Source organism: Silene latifolia, chromosome 5, assembly GCF_048544455.1.
Source record: "Silene latifolia isolate original U9 population chromosome 5, ASM4854445v1, whole genome shotgun sequence".
NCBI classification, from domain to species: Eukaryota; Viridiplantae; Streptophyta; class Magnoliopsida; order Caryophyllales; family Caryophyllaceae; genus Silene; species Silene latifolia.
The window spans coordinates 52,963,774-52,991,609 of record NC_133530.1 but is presented as its reverse complement, the minus strand read 5'-3'; the positions used below and the strand labels follow the sequence as shown (position 1 = coordinate 52,991,609).

Here is a 27,836-nt window from a genome sequence, read left to right as displayed (position 1 = left end):
CTTAATCCCTTTTTAATTATTGCTAATTACTTTCATTTATTCATCATGTTTCATTATGTTAGTACGATTGACAACCTTTCTAGCATGATCAATATGATAATGAGTGAGTAGTCTCTTAGCTAGGGTTTAATGGGTGATTAGGGGAAACCAACATGGGGAATGATTCATGCTTAAATTAATATGCTTTCATATCTTATTTGCTTGCTTGTTTTGATCTTAATACATGCACATGTTATATTTGATGAAATGCTAAGCCTATGAATCCTTGCATTTACTATCATCTTCTATCCTTTCAACTTGACTTGTAAGACATAACCCAACTCGAGTCTCGTTAGACCATGCATGTGTTAAGTAGGGAAGATTAAGTCGACTTGTAGGTGTTGTACAATCCAAGAGATTCGGCTCCGGACCCAAACTTTCCTAGGATTGTAAGATATAACCCAACTCAATCCATCACAACAATAATTGCTTGCTTATAATTTGAGAACATGTTTGTATGATCATATCCCATGATTCCCCTATGAACCCATGACACCCTAGTGCTTTTAATCAATTGTTTACACCCTTATTTTATTTATCTTGTTAGTTTATTTTCATTGCTATTTTAGTTTAGTAACCTTCTACATCAACCCAATTTGTGACACCCCTAGACACCACTAGTTACAATAGAATCTTCATTTCAATACCCGTCCCTTGGGATCCGACCTTTACTTGCCTCTTTACTAATTGTAGAGTTGTTTGTGAAGTATAAATTGTGTTTTGTATCGACCATTGACCAACGACCACATATGCTTAATTGTGAACACCAAATGGCTCCGATCAAAAATGGCGCCGTTCTTGGGGACGGTGTTTAATTGATTTAAGATTTCTTTTATTGTTTTTAGTTGTGTCTTTCTTCGCCTTGGGGAAGTAAAACTCCTCAAGGTTTGTTCTAATTGTTTTTGAGTTGTTTGATATTTTGCATGTCTAGAAGGTTACAAAGAGATTTGTTACCTTTTGACCGTGAAATCGAAAGAACCTTGACGAATAATAGGAGACTTGTTAGGAGGAATTTGGGAGGTGTTGGTGAAGTTGTTCAACCCACTAGTGAGTTTGTCAATCCTTTCGCAATAGAAGGAGAAGAAAACCCATTAAACAATACCACACAAAATCCACCTACAATGCCTAAATTCTCGTCACACTCTATACCCACCGAGGAGGATCTACCAAATGGTACTCCTACCCCACAACATCTTACCGGAAACTTTATTGCCAAGTCCGCCTTCATCCAACTAGTTGAGAGGAGCCAATTCTGGGGAATGCCTAGTGAGGACCCTCATTCTCATATGGAAACATTTTGTGATTATTGTGAAGCTATCTCTCAAACGGGCGTGACTCAAGACCAAATAAGATGGGTCTTATTTCCTTTTTCGTTAATCGGCACCGCAAAGCAATGGTTGAAGGGCCTTGATAAGGCCACCCTTGGAATAGATTCTTGGAAGAAGCTAGCTCCAGCTTTCTACCAAAAATTCTACCCACCGGAAAAGACCAATATGCTAAGAGCTCAAATTACGGGTTTTAAGCAAAGGGATGAAGAATCTTTGTATGAAGCTTGGGAGCGGTTCAAAGGTATTTGTCGCTCATGTCCTCACCATGGACTTAGCGAATGGTTTTTAGTGCAACAATTTTGGAATGGTTTATATGAAGATTCAAGGAACATTCTCAATATGGGATCAAATGGAATGTTCACCGAAGTTGATGACAATCAAACATGGAACAAGATTGAGGAAATGGCGGTCCATAATTCGCAATATAGTAGGCCTCGCAAGGCTACTAGAGGAGGAAAGTATGAAGTGGACACCGTTACTCAATTGGGTGCTCAACTTAGTGCTCACATCGACACAATCAACTTGAAGTTTGAACAAGCTATGGCTAGACTTGAGGAAAACTCAAAATCATCAAAGCATCATGTCAATGCCATGACGGCATCCTCATCAATCCCAAGCGGGATATGTGAGAATTGTGGAACCTTGGGTCATGACTCAAGTGAATGTAGGGAACAACCGAGCAAGTCAATGCTTTCCAAGCTTACAAAAGTGGTACCCCTTATTCAAATTTTTACAATGAAAACACCAAGTTCCATCCAAATCTCTCATACAAAAGCCAAAATGTTCAAAACCCTCAAACAACATACACTCCACCACCCATGAGAAATCAAAATCAAAGACCCTTTTACAATCAAAACCAAGGTTACCAAAATCAAAACCCATACAATCACCACAATGACCAAAGTTTTGATGTCCAAAAAGCGGTCCTCCAAATGCAAAAGAATCAACAAGAATTTTTCACCCAAATGCAAAAAGATAGCCAAGCAAAAGACACCACCATCAACAACATTCTAGCTCACACCAAGATGTTGGAAACACAATTGACCCAACTAGCATCTTCAAGCTCACAAAGACAAAAGGGGCAATTACCACCACAAAGTAATCTCCCTAGACATGAAACGGTTAGTGCCATTCACTTGAGAAGTGGTACAAGATATGAAGCACCGAAGGAGCAAGTTGAGGATGAAGTTGTGAGAGCTAGTGAGAATGAAGTTGTGGTGCAAGGTCCCAAGGAAGGGGAATCATCAAAAGAAGAAAGCTCAAAGAAAAATGAAGACAAAGCCAAAGAAAAGGAGCCCATTGTGATTAGACTTCCTTTTCCAAGTCGTCAAGCCAAACCTAAATTTGATGATCAACTTGGGAAGTTCATGGAAATTGTGAAGAACTTAGAAGTCTCAATTCCTTTCACGGAATTAATCAATCACGTTCCGGCCTATGCAAAGTACATGAAAGATATCCTCACAAAGAAGAAGTCAATCCGGAAACTTGAGACTATCGCCTTCACTAAGGTGAGTAGTGCAATACTTCAAGGGAGTTCACCTCCAAAGTTAAAGGATCCGGAAGCTTCTCAATACCGTGTACCATTGGCGACACAACGATCAACAAAGCCTTATGTGATCTAGGGGCTAGTGTGAGTGTCATGCCGTACTCGGTAAGTAAAAGGTTGGGAATGGGAGAGCTTAAATGTACCAATATCACTCTTCAAATGGCCGATAGATCGACGAAGACACCGCTAGGGATATGGGAAGATGTCCCCGTGCGAATTGGGAAGTTTTTCATCCCGGTGGACTTTGTCATTGTTGATATGGAGGAAGATTCCAACATTCCAATCATCTTAGGAAGACCTTTCCTACACACCGTGGGTGCGGTGATTGATGTGAAACATGGAGAGCTCACTCTAGAAGTGGGAGATGAAAGCATAACTTTTAATCTTGACAAGACCATGAGAGCTCCTCGTTTGCATGAGCCATGTTTCATGATTGATCATTATAGCCGGAAAGATGAGAAGAAGAAATTGGAACTCCAATGGAGGAAGAAAGTTGAAGATGCTCCATTCAAAGAGCAAGTGAATTGTGACAAGAAGAGCTTGCAAAGCTCATCAAAATCAACCAAGGAAGAAGAAGATGGCCTCATCGGCCAAGAGAAGAAATTGGGAGAGTTGTCTCCATCCAAGCAAGAGATTTTCAATGATCAACTCAATGAAGTTTGTGGTCTTTGGGACGACGAATTTGAAGGGATCTTTAATCCCTACATTGGGCATGCCATCGATCATGATCAACAACAAGGGCCACGGTCTATTGAGGACCTCTACCATAACAATGAACAAGCTTTTGATTACTTCTTCAAGGTGTTGAGCAACATTAACAACACCTTGAACATGCCTCCTTGACATCTCATCAAGAATGAGAGTTTGGTGGAGTCCTCCCTAAACCACCACTTGTAAATATTTCTAACTCCCTAACTTACATTTCAATTTTTGTATTGCATTTTTGTCATTTTTGGATTTATTTTTACTTTGATCAAAATAATTGTCATGAAAGAGAGAAGTGAGGGAGGGACTAATGATTTTAATTGATGTGTAGTGCTTTACCTTAGTGTGGGGATGGCAATTGCCTAGGCTATTCATGCCTTAGTAGTGCCCCCACAATGAAGAACACAAGATTTGAAAGAAAGAAAGAAAGAATGATAAGGGAATGCGTTGGTGCACGGATGGAACTGAATCCGTGTACACAAGGACCAATCCGAGCGGATTCCTGAGAATCCGCCCGTCTGCAGAGGATCCGAGCGTCCTGCTGAGAAGACGCCCGTCTTGGGCTGAGCTGAAAACTGCAAATTCTTGACTGTTGAAGAATCCGAGCGGATTTCTGGAAAGACGCCCGTCTCACAGAATCCGTCCGTCTTGTGAACAATCCGTCCGTCTTGCAGCTGAAGAAAAACAAAGAAAAATCTCTGGACAAGAATCCGTCCGTCCTAAGCGAAATCCGCCCGTCTCATCTCATAAGAATCCGAGCGGATTCCCCACAATCCGCCCGTCTTTAGGCGGGATTTTTGAAAATTTGAAGCTGCAGAATCCGAGCGGATTGCGCCTAATCCGCACGGATTGTCCCTGCGTCCTAAAATTGTCGAGTTCTTTAAATACCCACCCCACCTTCATTCATTCATTCATTCACTCATAAACACTACCCATAACATCAAAACCCTCATCCTCTCCATCTCAAAAACAAAAACCCTCATCCTCTCCATCTCAAAAACAAAAACCCTCAACAAAACTCACCAAAATCAAATCAAACCATCTTTCAAATAACAAATCAATCACTCCATCTTCATTAACAATCAAAACCAAGCACAAAATCTTCACCTTTGAATTGATTTTTGTTCCCATAAAGGCAAAGCCTTTCACCTTCAAAATCGATTTGGGCATTCTACAAATTGAAGATTTTTGATCTTTTTCTTGGTTAGCTCATCAAATGGCAAGAACAAAGGGAGCAACAAAAGCAAAAGCAAAGGCAACAAAGGCACCAAAGACTACAACTCTCTCTCAAAGGCAAAAAGCTCTACAAATGAAGAAAGCTTTGGCAATGGTGGTATCAACACCAAGCTTGGAAGTGCAACCACCTCAACAAATTCCTATGGAAGCATCACCCTCTACTCCGGTAATTAATCAACTCTTGCATTATCCGGAGGTAACATTCATTTCCGATTCCCATAGAAATACATTTGTCAAGTTTGCTATGAAACAAATTCAATCCACCAAATTCATATGCCAAGATGCTTTAGAGAAGTTGGGTGTTCTTGAACAAACAAGAGTCTTTTTCAATGCCATGGGTTTAAAGAAATTGTTTGAAATGAAGGAAGTAACATACCCCTCCCTTGTCTTGGAATTCTTAAGTTCTTTAAAAGTGACAAAAGTTGAGAATAGGGAAAATATTGAGTTTCGTCTAGCTAACACTAGTAGACGCATTACCTTTCCGGAATTGGGTGCAATTTTGGGTCTTAGCGATGAACATAAATTCTATAAGCAATATGGGAAGTATGATCCCGAGCCTCTTTGGGAGGCAATCTCCGGGAAGAAATTTGAAGATTTTAAAGCTTGTCGTGCTCTTTTGGTCCATCATCCGGGCATAAGAATATGGCACAAAGTTGTGGGAAATACCATAATTGCTAGGAAAGACACCAATCATTTCACGGGACTCGATTTTATTCTCCTTCAATCAACTTTGAATATTGGAAGAATTCACACCAAGCCTTACAATTCTTTGAGGCTATTGGTTGATAGATGGCTCCATGTAGATAGTGGGAAGAAGGGTCAAACCGTAATTGTTAATGGCGGCCTTGTCACGGTCCTAGCCAAGCACTTTGATCCTAATTTCAATAAGGATAGCAAGTACAAGGCTAAGGATGGTGGCCATCTTATTGATATGTCCACCTTGATTAACAAGTTTAAGTGGGTTGCTCACAATTCCCTTGATACCAAGTATGGGTGGCTTACAAGTGAGGCTCGATCATTCACTTTACCCGCAAAGATTTGCCGTCTTAGTGTCCACCGGACCAACTATTTACTTCCCCTATCCGAAGAAGCCGAGTACATCATTCAACAACAAAAGGGTGATCATGAAACTCCCTCCTCTTCCATTGTTATACCACCTTACCCCTATGATTATGAAGAGTTCAAACCGCAAGGAGTTGAAATTGGAAAAGATTATGTCACTCTTCTAATGCAAGCCCTGCACAAGCAAGCTTATGAAGATCGGAAGAATGCTTATTTGGCTCAATATCCTCCCCTCCTACATCTAGCTAGGCAAGGACTCCTCGATCCATCTTGTCCTTTGCCTAGTTGGGCGGATAAAGAAGCCTTGTTTCCGGGTGCATCTAGGGACGTGGTGGATGACAATGAGGTTGTTGGAAATGATGAGGAGATTGATGATAATATTGAGGAAGAAGCAAGTGGAGATGAAGAAAGAGATGGTGAAGATGGTGAAGATAATGATGAGGAAGATGATGGTGAAGAAAGCAAAGAAGAAAGTGCCAAGGAAAGTGGCAATGTGACCACTTCTCATGAGGGAAGTAGTGATGATAGTAGCATGATGGAAGACTAGCCTTGGAGACTCCTACTCTCCCACGGTTTGTCTATATCTCTTTGTATTTTATTTCATTTTGATCATTGTTGGTTTAGTCCTAGCAACATCAAAGGACTTACACCTCGGTTCCTTTGAGGTGTTCTTTATTGTTCCCACTTTTGTAAAATCCAAAATGACAATCTAGTTTCATGCATAGCATAGCATGTGCATGAACTTCCCCATGCTTTGACATTAGCAATAGTGTCTTACTTGGTTTGGGGAAGTTAATGCATACGCAACGGGAGGTAATTTAAATTATCCTCTCCGTCATAACAAAAACCATGCATCATGTAGTATAGCTTAATGTAGAATTGCATTTAGTATAGAAATCATGCATCATTCTTGCATAATTTCCATCATTTTGGCCATTGAGGACAATGCCCATATTAGTGTGGGGATGGGAATTCTAACACTTAACTTTTATTCAAAAACCATAAAAATTGAAAAATTTCAAAAATCATAAAAATTTGAAAAATTGAAAAACCAAAAACAAGTTCATTTCCTTTGTATATATTGTCTTGTATATATTGTGTTTGTTTCATCCTTGTTCACTTTGATTGACTACGCCACATCCGAGACATGAGGATATTGAAGACCGCATGGTATGATCTTTCCAATCTCCTTTCTCCTCTTTATGTTAATGACTATGTGGCTTTATTTTGATTGATGCGGTAAAAACAATGTGAACTTAGGATTGCATTTAGATTATATGTCATATTAGTTGGTAGAATCATATGCATTAGGATGTATAAATGTTAGTTGCATCATGGCATGTAGTTGCATGTTAGAAAAATTTTGTGAAACCGTCTACTTGGGAAGCTTGACAAGTGTATATAGGCCCTAGTAGATGCTTTTTATTCTTAAGACTTTGCTTGTTAGAATACTTGTAAAACACCCTAGGATGTGTCATGCTAGTATCCTTTGACCCATGGTTTAAGGCCGAGTCAAGAGTACCTTGTGGTGTGATAACTCCTTGGCTACCGTTTATTCCAAGGTGACCCTTGAAACCATGCATCCATCATTCATCCATGTTCTACCATACATTTTGTCATCAAAAAGGGAATGGGCACAAAACAAAAAGAAATCAATTTGAGTTCAATGAAATGAAAAGTGAAAGAAAGTTTGCAAAATGCATCAAATGAAAAGAGGAGCAAAAATAGACTCCTAAGCTTCAAATATAAGGCACCCTCGTTACTAATTGGGGTGACTTTGAAAATGTTCAAAAAGAAATGCAAAAAAAGTTGTCAAGTATTGAAATGCCAAAAATCAAAAGGAATGGCAAGAAAGTGTTCTCAAATGTCAAATGCCAAAGAAATTTGGGGGGAAAACAAAAACAAAAGCAAACTCCCAAAATAAAACTCAAATACTATCGATCCCTTTATCCATCGTATCCATTTTTGTGCATGGTAGAGAGGGGACGACCCTTCTTCTTGTCTAGGCAAGAGGGGGAATTCCGCGATCCTCCAGTGTTTCTAACACCATAGGGAGTCTACTCTTGACAAAAGCATTTAACGATTGAGGACAAAGGTACCCTAGCTTGACACCTTTTTGGAGGTGATTTATTGGTATCCTTCTAGGCTTAGTAGTTTGAACAAATTGCATCTATGAAGGATTGTGTACCCTTGAATTGCTTCCCTTGTAGATAATTTCCGCCACTTAGATGAGGAAAGTGGCTATTCTTTTTGTAGATGCATCCATTATGTGTTTTTGTGTGCTTTAATGTTTGGATGTGTCGCCATTTTGGCAAGACCCACCTTGCCTTGCAAGAAGGCATCCTACCTCATGGTTGTCTTGTTGTGAGTTGAAGGGGCGGAGTGAGACCCGCTAATTGTCTCATATCGGCTATTATTATTAGGTTAGGTTAGTATTGGTCCTAGTCTTTGTCACCTCTTTACTCGGGACGAGCAAAGGTTCGGTTTGGGGATATTTGATGTGACCATAATTGGCGCATATTTAGCCCCCGAATTACCATTGTTTTCATGCTTTTTAGTGCCTATTTGGGTCATTTCTTATCTTTAGTTCTTTGTTTTGCATATTCTTTGAGATTTTGATCCCTTGGTAGGAAAGGAGTAAGAATCTTGCATTTTCATGGCAAAACAAGGCTAAATTGATCATATTCAATGACCAAGCATCGAGGAGAGACAAGACTAGAAGGCCTTTGTACATAGCATAGTAGAAGAGCATTGTTGAGAAAAGGATCCTTGAGTCCCCAAGGAAATCCCCAAGGAATTCATGAAGAAAAGGGAAGAAAAAGAAGAAGGAAAGCTGCTGAACTACAATCCGAACGGATTGTAGAGAATCCGTCCGTCCTCGCCAATCCGAGCGTCCCGCAAAGGAATCCGCTCGGATTCCCCCTCGCCCGATCCGAGCGTCTTGCCCAAGAATCCGCTCGGATCCCTCAGCCCAGATCCGGCCGTCCCGACTCCCATCCGCACGGATCACAGCACAGCACGTTTTCATTCCTCAAGCATCGATAAGAGAAGCCCTTCTCTCGGATAATCCCGGAGGCTCCTTGCTCAACTTAAAAAGTGTAATTACTAGTTTAGCCCTTAGTTAACCCTAATGCATCCTCCCTAATTTTCACTATAAATACCCCATTAGTCTAATTAGAGGAGCATGTTCTTCTTATCAATAATTAGTGTAGTTAATATCAATCAAATCTCTCTTCAATATTGTAATCAAATATTAATCAAGTTTTAATCCAAGTTTTAGTTCTTTAATCTCTCTCTTGTTCTTACTTTATTTTGGGTAATTGAAGATTATTTGGGTTATTATTGGGAGATTGACAACCTCTCAATCTAGGATTCAAGTACTTCTTTTATTCTTGCTTTATTATTGGAATCATTAGTAGGTATAATCTCTTAATCCCTTTTTAATTATTGCTAATTACTTTCATTTATTCATCATGTTTCATTATGTTAGTACGATTGACAACCTTTCTAGCATGATCAATATGATAATGAGTGAGTAGTCTCTTAGCTAGGGTTTAATGGGTGATTAGGGGAAACCAACATGGGGAATGATTCATGCTTAAATTAATATGCTTTCATATCTTATTTGCTTGCTTGTTTTGATCTTAATACATGCACATGTTATATTTGATGAAATGCTAAGACTATGAATCCTTGCATTTACTATCATCTTCTATCCTTTCAACTTGACTTGTAAGACATAACCCAACTCGAGTCTCGTTAGACCATGCATGTGTTAAGTAGGGAAGATTAAGTCGACTTGTAGGTGTTGTACAATCCAAGAGATTCGGCTCCGGGACCCAAACTTTCCTAGGATTGTAAGATATAACCCAACTCAATCCATCACAACAATAATTGCTTGCTTATAATTTGAGAACATGTTTGTATGATCATATCCCATGATTCCCCTATGAACCCATGACACCCTAGTGCTTTTAATCAATTGTTTACACCCTTATTTTATTTATCTTGTTAGTTTATTTTCATTGCTATTTTAGTTTAGTAACCTTCTACATCAACCCAATTTGTGACACCCCTAGACACCACTAGTTACAATAGAATCTTCATTTCAATACCCGTCCCTTGGGATCCGACCTTTACTTGCCTCTTTACTAATTGTAGAGTTGTTTGTGAAGTATAAATTGTGTTTTGTATCGACCATTGACCAACGACCACATATGCTTAATTGTGAACACCAAATGGCTCCGATCAAAAATGGCGCCGTTGCCGGGGACGGTGTTTAATTGATTTAAGATTTCTTTTATTGTTTTTAGTTGTGTCTTTCTTCGCCTTGGGGAAGTAAAACTCCTCAAGGTTTGTTCTAATTGTTTTTGAGTTGTTTGATATTTTGCATGTCTAGAAGGTTACAAAGAGATTTGTTACCTTTTGACCGTGAAATCGAAAGAACCTTGACGAATAATAGGAGACTTGTTAGGAGGAATTTGGGAGGTGTTGGTGAAGTTGTTCAACCCACTAGTGAGTTTGTCAATCCTTTCGCAATAGAAGGAGAAGAAAACCCATTAAACAATACCACACAAAATCCACCTACAATGCCTAAATTCTCGTCACACTCTATACCCACCGAGGAGGATCTACCAAATGGTACTCCTACCCCACAACATCTTACCGGAAACTTTATTGCCAAGTCCGCCTTCATCCAACTAGTTGAGAGGAGCCAATTCGGGGGAATGCCTAGTGAGGACCCTCATTCTCATATGGAAACATTTTGTGATTATTGTGAAGCTATCTCTCAAACGGGCGTGACTCAAGACCAAATAAGATGGGTCTTATTTCCTTTTTCGTTAATCGGCACCGCAAAGCAATGGTTGAAGGGCCTTGATAAGGCCACCCTTGGAATAGATTCTTGGAAGAAGCTAGCTCTAGCTTTCTACAAAAAATTCTACCCACCGGAAAAGACCAATATGCTAAGAGCTCAAATTACGGGTTTTAAGCAAAGGGATGAAGAATCTTTGTATGAAGCTTGGGAGCGGTTCAAAGGTATTTGTCGCTCATGTCCTCACCATGGACTTAGCGAATGGTTTTTAGTGCAACAATTTTGGAATGGTTTATATGAAGATTCAAGGAACATTCTCAATATGGGATCAAATGGAATGTTCACCGAAGTTGATGACAATCAAACATGGAACAAGATTGAGGAAATGGCGGTCCATAATTCGCAATATAGTAGGCCTCGCAAGGCTACTAGAGGAGGAAAGTATGAAGTGGACACCGTTACTCAATTGGGTGCTCAACTTAGTGCTCACATCGACACAATCAACTTGAAGTTTGAACAAGCTATGGCTAGACTTGAGGAAAACTCAAAATCATCAAAGCATCATGTCAATGCCATGACGGCATCCTCATCAATCCCAAGCGGGATATGTGAGAATTGTGGAACCTTGGGTCATGACTCAAGTGAATGTAGGGAACAACCGAGCAAGTCAATGCTTTCCAAGCTTACAAAAGTGGTACCCCTTATTCAAATTTTTACAATGAAAACACCAAGTTCCATCCAAATCTCTCATACAAAAGCCAAAATGTTCAAAACCCTCAAACAACATACACTCCACCACCCATGAGAAATCAAAATCAAAGACCCTTTTACAATCAAAACCAAGGTTACCAAAATCAAAACCCATACAATCACCACAATGACCAAAGTTTTGATGTCCAAAAAGCGGTCCTCCAAATGCAAAAGAATCAACAAGAATTTTTCACCCAAATGCAAAAAGATAGCCAAGCAAAAGACACCACCATCAACAACATTCTAGCTCACACCAAGATGTTGGAAACACAATTGACCCAACTAGCATCTTCAAGCTCACAAAGACAAAAGGGGCAATTACCACCACAAAGTAATCTCCCTAGACATGAAACGGTTAGTGCCATTCACTTGAGAAGTGGTACAAGATATGAAGCACCGAAGGAGCAAGTTGAGGATGAAGTTGTGAGAGCTAGTGAGAATGAAGTTGTGGTGCAAGGTCCCAAGGAAGGGGAATCATCAAAAGAAGAAAGCTCAAAGAAAAATGAAGACAAAGCCAAAGAAAAGGAGCCCATTGTGATTAGACTTCCTTTTCCAAGTCGTCAAGCCAAACCTAAATTTGATGATCAACTTGGGAAGTTCATGGAAATTGTGAAGAACTTAGAAGTCTCAATTCCTTTCACGGAATTAATCAATCACGTTCCGGCCTATGCAAAGTACATGAAAGATATCCTCACAAAGAAGAAGTCAATCCGGAAACTTGAGACTATCGCCTTCACTAAGGTGAGTAGTGCAATACTTCAAGGGAGTTCACCTCCAAAGTTAAAGGATCCGGAAGCTTCTCAATACCGTGTACCATTGGCGACACAACGATCAACAAAGCCTTATGTGATCTAGGGGCTAGTGTGAGTGTCATGCCGTACTCGGTAAGTAAAAGGTTGGGAATGGGAGAGCTTAAATGTACCAATATCACTCTTCAAATGGCCGATAGATCGACGAAGACACCGCTAGGGATATGGGAAGATGTCCCCGTGCGAATTGGGAAGTTTTTCATCCCGGTGGACTTTGTCATTGTTGATATGGAGGAAGATTCCAACATTCCAATCATCTTAGGAAGACCTTTCCTACACACCGCGGGTGCGGTGATTGATGTGAAACATGGAGAGCTCACTCTAGAAGTGGGAGATGAAAGCATAACTTTTAATCTTGACAAGACCATGAGAGCTCCTCGTTTGCATGAGCCATGTTTCATGATTGATCATTATAGCCGGAAAGATGAGAAGAAGAAATTGGAACTCCAATGGAGGAAGAAAGTTGAAGATGCTCCATTCAAAGAGCAAGTGAATTGTGACAAGAAGAGCTTGCAAAGCTCATCAAAATCAACCAAGGAAGAAGAAGATGGCCTCATCGGCCAAGAGAAGAAATTGGGAGAGTTGTCTCCATCCAAGCAAGAGATTTTCAATGATCAACTCAATGAAGTTTGTGGTCTTTGGGACGACGAATTTGAAGGGATCTTTAATCCCTACATTGGGCATGCCATCGATCATGATCAACAACAAGGGCCACGGTCTATTGAGGACCTCTACCATAACAATGAACAAGCTTTTGATTACTTCTTCAAGGTGTTGAGCAACATCAACAACACCTTGAACATGCCTCCTTGACATCTCATCAAGAATGAGAGTTTGGTGGAGTCCTCCCTAAACCACCACTTGTAAATATTTCTAACTCCCTAACTTACATTTCAATTTTTGTATTGCATTTTTGTCATTTTTGGATTTATTTTTACTTTGATCAAAATAATTGTCATGAAAGAGAGAAGTGAGGGAGGGACTAATGATTTTAATTGATGTGTAGTGCTTTACCTTAGTGTGGGGATGGCAATTGCCTAGGCTATTCATGCCTTAGTAGTGCCCCCACAATGAAGAACACAAGATTTGAAAGAAAGAAAGAAAGAATGATAAGGGAATGCGTTGGTGCACGGATGGAACTGAATCCGTGTACACAAGGACCAATCCGAGCGGATTCCTGAGAATCCGCCCGTCTGCAGAGGATCCGAGCGTCCTGGCCGAGAAGACGCCCGTCTTGGGCTGAGCTGAAAACGCAAATTCTTGACTGTTGAAGAATCCGAGCGGATTACTGGAAAGACGCCCGTCTCACATAATCCGTCCGTCTTGTGAACAATCCGTCCGTCTTGCAGCTGAAGAAAAACAAAGAAAAATCTCTGGACAAGAATCCGTCCGTCCTAAGCGAAATCCGCCCGTCTCATCTCATAAGAATCCGAGCGGATTCCCCACAATCCGCCCGTCTTTAGGCGGGATTTTTGAAAATTTGAAGCTGCAGAATCCGAGCGGATTGCGCCTAATCCGCACGGATTGTCCCTGCGTCCTAAAATTGTCGAGTTCTTTAAATACCCACCCCACCTTCATTCATTCATTCATTCACTCATAAACACTACCCATAACATCAAAACCCTCATCCTCTCCATCTCAAAAACAAAAACCCTCATCCTCTCCATCTCAAAAACAAAAACCCTCAACAAAACTCACCAAAATCAAATCAAACCATCTTTCAAATAACAAATCAATCACTCCATCTTCATTAACAATCAAAACCAAGCACAAAATCTTCACCTTTGAATTGATTTTTGTTCCCATAAAGGCAAAGCCTTTCACCTTCAAAATCGATTTGGGCATTCTACAAATTGAAGATTTTTGATCTTTTTCTTGGTTAGCTCATCAAATGGCAAGAACAAAGGGAGCAACAAAAGCAAAAGCAAAGGCAACAAAGGCACCAAAGACTACAACTCTCTCTCAAAGGCAAAAAGCTCTACAAATGAAGAAAGCTTTGGCAATGGTGGTATCAACACCAAGCTTGGAAGTGCAACCACCTCAACAAATTCCTATGGAAGCATCACCCTCTACTCCGGTAATTAATCAACTCTTGCATTATCCGGAGGTAACATTCATTTCCGATTCCCATAGAAATACATTTGTCAAGTTTGCTATGAAACAAATTCAATCCACCAAATTCATATGCCAAGATGCTTTAGAGAAGTTGGGTGTTCTTGAACAAACAAGAGTCTTTTTCAATGCCATGGGTTTAAAGAAATTGTTTGAAATGAAGGAAGTAACATACCCCTCCCTTGTCTTGGAATTCTTAAGTTCTTTAAAAGTGACAAAAGTTGAGAATAGGGAAAATATTGAGTTTCGTCTAGCTAACACTAGTAGACGCATTTCCTTTCCGAAATTGGGTGCAATTTTGGGTCTTAGCGATGAACATAAATTCTATAAGCAATATGGGAAGTATGATCCCGAGCCTCTTTGGGAGGCAATCTCCGGGAAGAAATTTGAAGATTTTAAAGCTTGTCGTGCTCTTTTGGTCCATCATCCGGGCATAAGAATATGGCACAAAGTTGTGGGAAATACCATAATTTCTAGGAAAGACACCAATCATTTCACGGGACTCGATTTTATTCTCCTTGAATCAACTTTGAATATTGGAAGAATTCACACCAAGCCTTACAATTCTTTGAGGCTATTGGTTGATAGATGGCTCCATGTAGATAGTGGGAAGAAGGGTCAAACCGTAATTGTTAATGGCGGCCTTGTCACGGTCCTAGCCAAGCACTTTGATCCTAATTTCAATAAGGATAGCAAGTACAAGGCTAAGGATGGTGGCCATCTTATTGATATGTCCACCTTGATTAACAAGTTTAAGTGGGTTGCTCACAATTCCCTTGATACCAAGTATGGGTGGCTTACAAGTGAGGCTCGATCATTCACTTTACCCGCAAAGATTTGCCGTCTTAGTGTCCACCGGACCAACTATTTACTTCCCCTATCCGAAGAAGCCGAGTACATCATTCAACAACAAAAGGGTGATCATGAAACTCCCTCCTCTTCCATTGTTATACCACCTTACCCCTATGATTATGAAGAGTTCAAACCGCAAGGAGTTGAAATTGGAAAAGATTATGTCACTCTTCTAATGCAAGCCCTGCACAAGCAAGCTTATGAAGATCGGAAGAATGCTTATTTGGCTCAATATCCTCCCCTCCTACATCTAGCTAGGCAAGGACTCCTCGATCCATCTTGTCCTTTGCCTAGTTGGGCGGATAAAGAAGCCTTGTTTCCGGGTGCATCTAGGGACGTGGTGGATGACAATGAGGTTGTTGGAAATGATGAGGAGATTGATGATAATATTGAGGAAGAAGCAAGTGGAGATGAAGAAAGAGATGGTGAAGATGGTGAAGATAATGATGAGGAAGATGATGGTGAAGAAAGCAAAGAAGAAAGTGCCAAGGAAAGTGGCAATGTGACCACTTCTCATGAGGGAAGTAGTGATGATAGTAGCATGATGGAAGACTAGCCTTGGAGACTCCTACTCTCCCACGGTTTGTCTATATCTCTTTGTATTTTATTTCATTTTGATCATTGTTGGTTTAGTCCTAGCAACATCAAAGGACTCACACCTCGGTTCCTTTGAGGTGTTCTTTATTGTTCCCACTTTTGTAAAATCCAAAATGACAATCTAGTTTCATGCATAGCATAGCATGTGCATGAACTCCCCCATGCTTTGACATTAGCAATAGTGTCTTACTTGGTTTGGGGAAGTTAATGCATACGCAACGGGAGGTAATTTAAATTATCCTCTCCGTCATAACAAAAACCATGCATCATGTAGTATAGCTTAATGTAGAATTGCATTTAGTATAGAAATCATGCATCATTCTTGCATAATTTCCATCATTTTGGCCATTGAGGACAATGCCCATATTAGTGTGGGGATGGGAATTCTAACACTTAACTTTTATTCAAAAACCATAAAAATTGAAAAATTTCAAAAATCATAAAAATTTGAAAAATTGAAAAACCAAAAACAAGTTCATTTCCTTTGTATATATTGTCTTGTATATATTGTGTTTGTTTCATCCTTGTTCACTTTGATTGACTACGCCACATCCGAGACATGAGGATATTGAAGACCGCATGGTATGATCTTTCCAATCTCCTTTCTCCTCTTTATGTTAATGACTATGTGGCTTTATTTTGATTGATGCGGTAAAAACAATGTGAACTTAGGATTGCATTTAGATTATATGTCATATTAGTTGGTAGAATCATATGCATTAGGATGTATAAATGTTAGTTGCATCATGGCATGTAGTTGCATGTTAGAAAAATTTTGTGAAACCGTCTACTTGGGAAGCTTGACAAGTGTATATAGGCCCTAGTAGATGCTTTTTATTCTTAAGACTTTGCTTGTTAGAATACTTGTAAAACACCCTAGGATGTGTCATGCTAGTATCCTTTGACCCATGGTTTAAGGCCGAGTCAAGAGTACCTTGTGGTGTGATAACTCCTTGGCTACCGTTTATTCCAAGGTGACCCTTGAAACCATGCATCCATCATTCATCCATGTTCTACCATACATTTTGTCATCAAAAGGAATGGGCACAAAACAAAAAGAAATCAATTTGAGTTCAATGAAATGAAAAGTGAAAGAAAGTTTGCAAAATGCATCAAATGAAAAGAGGAGCAAAAATAGACTCCTAAGCTTCAAATATAAGGCACCCTCGTTACTAATTGGGGTGACTTTGAAAATGTTCAAAAAGAAATGCAAAAAAAGTTGTCAAGTATTGAAATGCCAAAAATCAAAAGGAATGGCAAGAAAGTGTTCTCAAATGTCAAATGCCAAAGAAATTTGGGGGGAAAACAAAAACAAAAGCAAACTCCCAAAATAAAACTCAAATACTATCGATCCCTTTATCCATCGTATCCATTTTTGTGCATGGTAGAGAGGGGACGACCCTTCTTCTTGTCTAGGCAAGAGGGGGAATTCCGCGATCCTCCAGTGTTTCTAACACCATAGGGAGTCTACTCTTGACAAAAGCATTTAACGATTGAGGACAAAGGTACCCTAGCTTGACACCTTTTGGAGGTGATTTATTGGTATCCTTCTAGGCTTAGTAGTTTGAACAAATTGCATCTATGAAGGATTGTGTACCCTTGAATTGCTTCCCTTGTAGATAATTTCCGCCACTTAGATGAGGAAAGTGGCTATTCTTTTTGTAGATGCATCCACTATGTGTTTTTGTGTGCTTTAATGTTTGGATGTGTCGCCATTTTGGCAAGACCCACCTTGCCTTGCAAGAAGGCATCCTACCTCATGGTTGTCTTGTTGTGAGTTGAAGGGGCAGAGTGAGACCCGCTAATTGTCTCATATCGGCTATTATTATTAGGTTAGGTTAGTATTGGTCCTAGTCTTTGTCACCTCTTTACTCGGACGAGCAAAGGTTCGGTTTGGGGATATTTGATGTGACCATAATTGGCGCATATTTAGCCCCCCGAATTACCATTGTTTTCATGCTTTTTAGTGCCTATTTGGGTCATTTCTTATCTTTAGTTCTTTGTTTTGCATATTCTTTGAGATTTTGATCCCTTGGTAGGAAAGGAGTAAGAATCTTGCATTTTCATGGCAAAACAAGGCTAAATTGATCATATTCAATGACCAAGCATCGAGGAGAGACAAGACTAGAAGGCCTTTGTACATAGCATAGTAGAAGAGCATTGTTGAGAAAAGGATCCTTGAGTCCCCAAGGAAATCCCCAAGGAATTCATGAAGAAAAGGGAAGAAAAAGAAGAAGGAAAGTTGCTGAATCGCAATCCGAACGGATTGTAGAGAATCCGTCCGTCCTCGCCAATCCGAGCGTCCCAAAAGGAATCCGCTCGGATTCCCCTCGCCATCCGAGCGTCTTGCCCAAGAATCCGCTCGGATTCCTCATCCCAGATCCGGCCGTCCCGACTCCCATCCGCACGGATCACAAAGACAAAGACGTTTTCATTCCTCAAGCATCGATAAGAGAAGCCCTTCTCTCGGATAATCCCGGAGGCTCCTTGCTCAACTTAAAAAGTGTAATTACTAGTTTAGCCCTTAGTTAACCCTAATGCATCCTCCCTAATTTTCACTATAAATACCCCATTAGTCTAATTAGAGGAGCATGTTCTTCTTATCAATAATTAGTGTAGTTAATATCAATCAAATCTCTCTTCAATATTGTAATCAAATATTAATCAAGTTTTAATCCAAGTTTTAGTTCTTTAATCTCTCTCTTGTTCTTACTTTATTTTGGGTAATTGAAGATTATTTGGGTTATTATTGGGAGATTGACAACCTCTCAATCTAGGATTCAAGTACTTCTTTTATTCTTGCTTTATTATTGGAATCATTAGTAGGTATAATCTCTTAATCCCTTTTTAATTATTGCTAATTACTTTTATTTATTCATCATGTTTCATTATGTTAGTACGATTGACAACCTTTCTAGCATGATCAATATGATAATGAGTGAGTAGTCTCTTAGCTAGGGTTTAATGGGTGATTAGGGGAAACCAACATGGGGAATGATTCATGCTTAAATTAATATGCTTTCATATCTTATTTGCTTGCTTGTTTTGATCTTAATACATGCACATGTTATATTTGATGAAATGCTAAGCCTATGAATCCTTGCATTTACTATCATCTTCTATCCTTTCAACTTGACTTGTAAGACATAACCCAACTCGAGTCTCGTTAGACCATGCATGTGTTAAGTAGGGAAGATTAAGTCGACTTGTAGGTGTTGTACAATCCAAGAGATTCGGCTCCGGGACCCAAACTTTCCTAGGATTGTAAGATATAACCCAACTCAATCCATCACAACAATAATTGCTTGCTTATAATTTGAGAACATGTTTGTATGATCATATCCCATGATTCCCCTATGAACCCATGACACCCTAGTGCTTTTAATCAATTGTTTACACCCTTATTTTATTTATCTTGTTAGTTTATTTTCATTGCTATTTTAGTTTAGTAACCTTCTACATCAACCCAATTTGTGACACCCCTAGACACCACTAGTTACAATAGAATCTTCATTTCAATACCCGTCCCTTGGGATCCGACCTTTACTTGCCTCTTTACTAATTGTAGAGTTGTTTGTGAAGTATAAATTGTGTTTTGTATCGACCATTGACCAACGACCACATATGCTTAATTGTGAACACCAAATGGCTCCGATCACCGTTGTCCGTCGTCGACCACTTGCCTTTGAGGTTGATGATCGAGTGTTCCTTAAGGTATCACCTATGAAAGGGGTGAAACGGTTTGGTGTGAAAGGAAAGCTGAGTCCCAAATACATTGGACCTTTCCGTGTGCTTGAGAAGATTGGCCCCGTTGCTTACCGTTTGGAGTTGCCCCCGAATTTGAGCAAGGTTCATAATGTCTTCCATGTATCTCAGTTGAGGAAGTACATTAGTGATCCGAGCCATGTTATTCAAGAAGAAATCCCAGATTTGGGGCCTAACTTGACTTTGGAAGAAAGGCCAATCCGAATCCTCGAAAGAGCAAACAAGCAACTTAGAAACAAAGTTGTGCCCCTAGTTCGTATCCTTTGGCGTTGTGGAAATGTCGAAGAAGAAACTTGGGAGCCTGAATCTTCTATGTTAGCTAAATATCCCGAACTCTTCTCGTGAGGTACTTTCCGTTCCTTTATCTAATTCTTGTGAGTTTAGCTATCCTTTCGAGTGTTCCCTCTCCTTCTCTTAAATACTCTCCGCGTTAGTAGTCCTTGCTTAGTTGTTTAAAAGTCGTAGTTAGAGTTTGGTCATAGCTAGTGGAGTTATTATCCTTATTATAGAGTTTCGAACTAAAGATTTTTGGAAATGTTTTAATGTTTTCCACTGGTTTTAACGTCAATGAGTGGTAAAGCTCGTTATTGGAGACGTCCGATAATTGGTTTTCTCTTTTGTTGGTGTAAAAATATATATTTTTATGTCTTTGATTTTGAATGTTGATGTTCTTGAACGGCCGACGAGGATATTCCTTTCCATTGAAAAGACACTTATATTTCATACATTCATATTCTGAAGATTTTGTTTACTTGATTTTAAAGAGATAGACCTACATATATACAATGTTCCTTCTTCTAAGTTTCGGGGACGAAACTTCTTAAAAGGAGGGATGATTGTAACACCCCGTAAATTTGAAGACCTTTATGATATTTTAAGAGTAATATTTTAATCTATTTTAATTTAATATTAATTTATTTGAAATAAAATTTATTTGATAAAATATAACCTTATTTTATTTTGAAGAAATGTAATCATTTTTGATAGTTTAGAGATGTTTAAAAGTGATTTAAGCTATATTTAAACCTTTTCCTTTTATAAAATAGATTTCGGATAAAAGTCATAAAATAGATTTCGGATAAAAAGTCGTAAAATTGGGATTTTCCCATTTCTTACGGTCGTTGGGTAAACGAGTTTGGATATTGGGCATATGAGTACTTAATCTTTTAGTAAAATCGTGTTTAAGAACTTTACTTTTCTCGGAAATCGCGTTCGACGAATATTTCTAATTTCCGTCGAAACGAACCAAAACGTAAACAAATGACCCATCTCCCCATGTCTTTGGTTGGCCACCTACCCTCCATTTGTCCCCTCTTCCAATTTTCATTTCCTCCATAACTCAATCTATCTCCTCCTTCTCTCAAACACCAAAAACCCACTAAAAATCCTCCTTACAATCCCTAAATCCACCATAAATCCTTCATTTCTCCACCAAATCTCATAAAAATTATATATTTGGAATCCTCTCTTCAATCCTCATCTACTAGTAAGCTTTATTTTCATTTCCCCCAATTTTTGTTTAAGACACTTTTTTTTTAGGGTTTCGAATTTAAGCTTAATAATTGTGTTTTTGTTGTTCTTATAGGTGAAGAATTTGAAGATGAGTTAGGTGACTCATATGTTGTTGAAGATGAAGAGTAATTTTGGATTTTAGAAGCTTTCTCAAGTTATTACTTGTCTCTTTGCTAGCTTAAGGTAACTATTCCGAGTTACTCGACGAATTAATGTCACATTAGTAGTTGTATTTGTTGTTTGTTGTTGTTTGTTGTTGTTTGAGACGATCTTGTTGATAAATGAATGAATGGAGTAAGATGAGTATGCTTATATTTAATTTATGTTACCCATTTGTATATTATTGTTTGGAACAAATTTGGATGAGGAATTATGTGCTGTGACAAGTCCGTGTTTTGGCTGGAACGCGTCAGTATCAGACCGAGACGGTTTCCAATATTTCCAAAAATATGACAGATTGAACGGCGTCGAAAAATTAGGTGGTTTAGCCACTTGAATCACTCAATTCGGAGTCCGTATGAGTAAATGACGTCGTTTTATCGATAAAATTTATAGAAAAGTTTACCCTTGTGTGAGACGGTTATTTATGCTATTTTATTATGCGAGAATTTTGTGGAATTAGTTATTTTGTAAGTTGAAATATATTTTCTTATGTTGATAGTCTTTCACATGATAGAAATTGGAATAGTGCATGAAAATGATATTGTAATGAATTTTGTGATTTGGGCCAAAGTAGGCCAAGACTCGAGTGGGCAGTTATTGACCGAACGAGTTTGGTCAAACTAGGTTTAAACCGGTCAGCCTCGATTTGACCGATGACCCGTCGCGGGACTAGGGTCGAGGGTTTGTCTTTGACGTGAGATTGGTTGTCATTGGATGTTTTATGTTATGCCTTGATATTTGTAATTATCATTTCACATGTTAGTTGTTGGATGCTTTGGATGCCTTATGCTTGAGTCTTGTTGCCTCTTTGCCATTTTAGCTTGTTCTCATGGATTATGGTACTGTTGGTTAGCTGGAATTTGGATTATTATTGATATTGGAGATATTGTTGGATTGTCAGCTGAATATGCTCTTGCGTAGCCTTTCATATGCTAGGGTGTGTATGATCATTTTTGTGTGCAAGTTTGGACTCTTTGCCCCTCTTATGGTTAAGTGGGTGTCCTACTTGTCTTGTGTGGTGTTGGTATCTTAGACCATCGTCATAGATAGGCCATTATAGTCTTTGACGAGTGTATGTTCACAGCTTAATAGCCTTTGTATCTTAGCTTGGTGGGTTTATATCCAAGTTAGGGCATGACCTCCTGACGTACTCGTAGAAGTATGTGGCCAGCTTAAGTATTAGCCAACCCTTTGGTAGACTCCTTAGGGGTACTCATGTGTGTGATCATGGGTCTTGGATGCGGTATTTTCCGCATGTCGCTAGGTCTGCGCAGGTTTAGGACTAGGGTGTTTACCTTACCTCGTGGTATAGACTCGAGTTACAGAGTGACTATTGACTGTACTAGGAACTTATGCCTGTCTCTAGATATATTGTCCTTTCTTGTTTGATGATTCTATGAATCATAGAAGGTGAGATGCAAGCCGGCTATGGTTGATAGAGTTTGGATTCCTGGATGTTATGTGATTCACATGATAGTGTAGTATGAGTCGGTCTAGTATTCACATGCTAGGACTATGTGTTGTTTTATTGTTGTTCACATGATAAGCACAATTGTCTAGCATCTATATACTAAGGCTATGTGTTATTCATATTCATATTCTTATGTTTACATGTTATATTAATTATGACATTTCGTTGCTGGGAGAACTCGGAGTTACTCCCCACTGACTGTGGCTTTCGTATTTGTATAAAATGCGATTGACAGGTAGGTGATGCATATATGGGGTACATGGACGAGCTAGCGAGCAAAGTAACCTTGGGACCTAGATTGGCTTTATTTTATTATGACCCTTAAACACTTTTTATGTTATATACTTTTTAGGGACATATGTCTCCCTTTATCATATTTGGGTTGTATAACTTTGTTTCGCGACTTTAGCGATGTTTTATTATCAGATTTATTTTAGACCTTGCATGTTTGACACCTTCCCATTTGGATACTTTTATAACAGGTTCAGGTTTTAAAAATTACAGGTTTTTACCCAAATGAACCTATTACAAACATATCCATGCAGTTTTATTCTAGAATTACGTGTTTATTTTTCCGCAATGAATGAGGGTGTCACAATTACTTTCATTTGTTCATCATGTTTCCTTTTGTTGGTATGATTGACAACCTTGCTAGCATGATCAACATGATAATGAGTGAGTAGTGACCTAGCTAGGGTTAATGGGTAATTAGGGGAAACCAACATGGGGAATGATTCATGCTTAAATTAATATGCTTTCATGGTTTATTTGCTTGCTTGTTTTGATCTCAACTCATGCACATGTTATGTTTGATGAAATGTGAGCCTATGAATCCTTGCATTTTTTACCCATCACCTATCTTTTCAATGAGACTTGTAAGACATAAACCAACTCGAGTCTCATTAGACCATGCATGTTGTTGAGTAGAGAAGACTAAGTCGACTTGTAGGTGTTGTACAATCTAATCGATTCGGCTCCGGGACCCAAACTTTCCTAGGATTGTAAGATATAACCCAACTCAATCCATCACAACAATAATTGCTTTCTTATAATTTGAGAACATGTTTGTATGATCAATTCCCATGATTCCCCTATGACCCCATGATACCCTAGTGCTTTTTATCAATTGTTTACAACCCTTTTATTTCATCTTGCTTATTTATTTTCATTACTATTTAGTTAGTGACCTTCTACATCAACCCAAATTGTGACACCCCTAAGACACCACTAGTTTCAATAGAATCTCATCTCAATTCCCGTCCCTTGGGATCCGACCTTTACTTGCCTCTTTACTAATTGTAGAGTTGTTTGTGAAGCTATAAATTGTGTTTTGATTCGGACGTGACCCAACGACAACATCTATTCAATTGTGAACACGAAACGGACCGATCAATAATGGCGCCGTTGCCGGGGACGGTGTTAACTTGATTTAGATTTTCTTATATTGTTATTAGTTGTGTCTTTCTTTGCCTTGGGGAAGTAAAACTCCTCAAGGTTTGTTTTAATTGTTTTCAAGTTGTTCGATATTTTGCAAGATGGACCTTATAGATTGTTTTGTAGAGGACCACTTAAGTATACCTTTCTTCAAAGATCCCATGCAAGCATTGGAAGCCTTGGAAGCAAGTGAGGCTAAAAATATGTATTGGGAATTGGAGGTGGATGTTTTTGAGGCCGCTCTAGCTAACAAAGAACTTACTCATGCACAATCCGTATTGGTGCATAACATCCTTATGGAAGCATGTCAACCCATAGAAGATGAGCAATCCCTCCTAGAAGATATTTTACAAGCTCAAGAGCAAGAGGAACCCATCATGGAATTTGAATATGATGAGGTTGATGAGAATGAAGTTGAATATGCTATGAGAATGGAATGTCTAATGGAGATGGAGCAAATTCTCAATGAAACTCCAAAGGAGGAAGGTGAGGTACAAATTCTTACTTTAAAACCCCTTCCCCCAAATTTGAAATATGCTTACCTTGATCAATGAAAGACCAAACCCGTGATTTTTAATGATAGACTTGATGAGAATCAATTGGGAAAATTGCTTGATGTGTTGAAACAACATGAAAAGGCTATAGGTTATAGTCTAGATGACCTTAAGGGGATAAGTCCCAACTTTTGCATGCATAGAATTCATCTAGAGGAAGATCATAGACCTACCATTCAACCCCAAAGAAGATTGAACCCCCACATGCAAGAAGTTGTCAAAGGAGAAGTTATGAAATTACTTGATGCGGGAATCATATATCCCATATCGGACTCTTTGTGGGTTAGCCCCGTCCAAGTGGTACCTAAGAAAGGAGGTACCACGGTAGTGACAAATGAAAAGAATGAACTAATACCCACAAGAATGATCACCGGTTGGCGTATGTGCATTGACTATCGAAAATTAAACTCCGCAACAAGAAAGGATCATTTCCCCCTACCATTCATTGACCAAATTCTTGAGAGGTTAGCCTCCAACAAATTCTTTTGTTACCTTGACGGGTATTCGGGATTTTTCCAAATCCCTATACACCCGGATGACCAACATAAGACCACCTTCACATGCCCTTATGGTACTTTTGCATATAGGAGGATGCCTTTTGGTTTATGTAATGCCCCCGCCACTTTCAAAAGATGCATGATGAGTGTCTTCTCCGATTACTTAGAGACCATAATGGAAGTTTTTATGGACGATTTTAGTGTTTATGGAAAGGACTTTGACTCATGTTTGCATAATCTTTCTCTTGTGTTGCAAAAATGTGAAGATATTAGTCTTGTTTTAAATTGGGAAAAGTGTCACTTCATGGTCAATGAAGGAATTGTTTTGAGTCATTTAATTTCGGAAAAGGGCATCGAGGTCGATAAAGCTAAAGTTGAGGTGATAGAGAAACTCCCACCTCCCGTGAATGTTAGAGGGGTGAGAAGTTTTCTCGGTCACGCGGGTTTCTATCGCCGTTTCATAAAGGATTTTTCAAAAATAGCAAAACCCCTCACTCAACTTTTGCTTAAAGATGCCCAATTCCAATTCACTGATGAGTGTGTTGAAGCCTTTAATAGAATCAAGGAAGCACTAATCTCGGCACCGATCATCCAACCTCCAAATTGGGAATTACCATTCGAGATTATGTGTGATGCTAGCAACTACGCTGTTGGAGCGGTTCTTGGCCAACGGGTAGGGAGAGCTCTTCACGCCATCTATTATATAAGCAAGACTCTTGACTCCTCCCAAGTGAATTATGATACCACCGAGAAGGAGCTTCTTGCCATTGTCTATGCTTTGGACAAATTCCGTTCCTACTTGCTTGGATCCAAAGTGATTGTATTTTCGGATCACCGTGCTCTCCGACATATCTTGATAAAGAAGGAGGCAAAACCAAGATTGTTGAGATGGATTTTGCTTCTTCAAGAATTTGACTTAGAAATAAGAGACAAGAAAGGAGCCGAGAATGTAGTGGTGGATCATTTGTCAAGAATCCAGTTTCATGATGAAAATGGAGAAACCCCGATCAATGACTCATTTCCCGACGATATTTTGATGGCCATTCAAACACAACTCGAAAGGCACATCACCCCATGGTTTGCCGATTATGCTAATTATATTGTTGGAAAAGTACTCCCTCCAAATTTGAATCACAACCAAAGGAAGAGATTCCTATTCGAAGTGAAGAGGTACTTTTGGGACGATCCAAACCTCTACAAAGAATGTAGTGATGGGCTCTACCGGAGATGCATCCCTCTATGGGAAGTCCAAGGAATCTTGGAAGGATGTCACTCATCACCCTACGGTGGGCACCATGGAGCAAGGAGGACCGTTGCAAAAATTCTTCAATCGGGCTTCTATTGGCCTACAATGTTTCAAGATACAAGAGAATTCATCATTCATTGCGATGCTTGTCAAAGAACGAGGAATATCTCTTGGAGGAACGAAATGCCACAAAGGGGCATTCTAGAGGTGGAGATCTTCGATGTGTGGGCAATCGACTACCAAGGTCCCTTTGTGACATCCAACGGGAATAAGTACATCCTTGTGGCCGTAGACTACGTCTCAAAGTGGGTGGAGGCAATTGCCACTCCAAATGATGATGCAAAAACGGTCACCAAGCTCTTCAAGAAGATATGGTGTTCAACATAGAACCGGCTTGGGATATCATCCTCAAACAAGCGGTCAAGTTGAAGTTTCAAATAGAGAGATCAAACAAATCCTCGAGAAAGTTGTGAACAAGACTCGGAAAGATTGGAGCACAAAGCTTGATGATGCTCTTTGGGCTTATAGGACGGCCTATAAGATTCCCATAGGAGCCTCCGCTTACAAACTTGTTTATGGAAAAGCATGTCATTTGCCAATCGAATTGGAGTACAAAGCTTTTTGGGCAATCCGAGCACTTAATCTTGATCTCAAATTAAGTGGTCAAAAGAGGATGATTCAAATTCAAGAGTTGTAAGAATTCCGACTACAATCCTATGAGAATGCAAAGATTTACAAGGAAAGAACAAAATTACTCCATGACAAGAGAATTAGACAAAAGGCCTTGCACAAAGGGGACAAAGTCCTTCTATTCAATTCCCGCTACCGACTTTTTCCGGGAAAATTGAACTCTAGATGGATGGGTCCCTATGTGATAACCGAAGTTGGAAAATATAGAGATTTTGAACTCAAGGCGGAAGATGGAAGCAAGTTCCAAGTCAATGGTCAAAGATTGAAGCCATATTATGAAGGAGCGTTCATTGGAGAGGTCGAGGTCACCTACCTCGGGCCTTCTCATCCTTGAAAGAACCATCAAAGGGAGAGTTTGGTGGAGTCCTCCCTAAACCACCACATGTAAATATACTAACCCTCTAACTTGTATTTATAATTTTATTGCACTTCTTTTAATAATAAGCATGAGCTCTTATCATGAGAGTAAGTGAGGGAGGGTCACTAACTAATTTTTATGAAGGAAGGAACCAATTTTCAAGTGTGGGGAAGCATCTAGGAGAGGAAAGAAAGTCAAAGGAAGAATTCACAGCTTGAACACGTGCGTATTCCCTGGAATCCGGCCGTCTTGCCAGAATCCGGGCGGCCTGAGGAGAATCCGTCCGTCCTGCTAAACC

General features: G+C 39.4%; 1 long non-coding RNA gene and 2 other non-coding genes across 3 annotated transcripts; 1 reads left to right on the top strand and 2 right to left on the bottom strand.

Annotated features, from left to right (window-relative positions):
• Positions 1-1,532: 1,532 nt before the first annotated feature.
• Positions 1,533-1,639, bottom strand: LOC141657993 (small nucleolar RNA R71). Its single transcript, XR_012548905.1, has one exon. It is a non-coding gene; the product is annotated as a small nucleolar RNA R71 (small nucleolar RNA).
• A 9,238-nt stretch (positions 1,640-10,877) lies between these two features.
• LOC141657992 (small nucleolar RNA R71) lies at positions 10,878-10,984 on the bottom strand. The gene has a single exon (XR_012548904.1). It is a non-coding gene; the product is annotated as a small nucleolar RNA R71 (small nucleolar RNA).
• Positions 10,985-20,949: 9,965 nt separating this feature from the next.
• Positions 20,950-23,163, top strand: LOC141656110 (uncharacterized). Its single transcript, XR_012548347.1, has 3 exons — positions 20,950-21,100; positions 21,200-21,309; positions 22,995-23,163. It is a non-coding gene; the product is annotated as an uncharacterized LOC141656110 (long non-coding RNA).
• Positions 23,164-27,836: the final 4,673 nt, after the last annotated feature.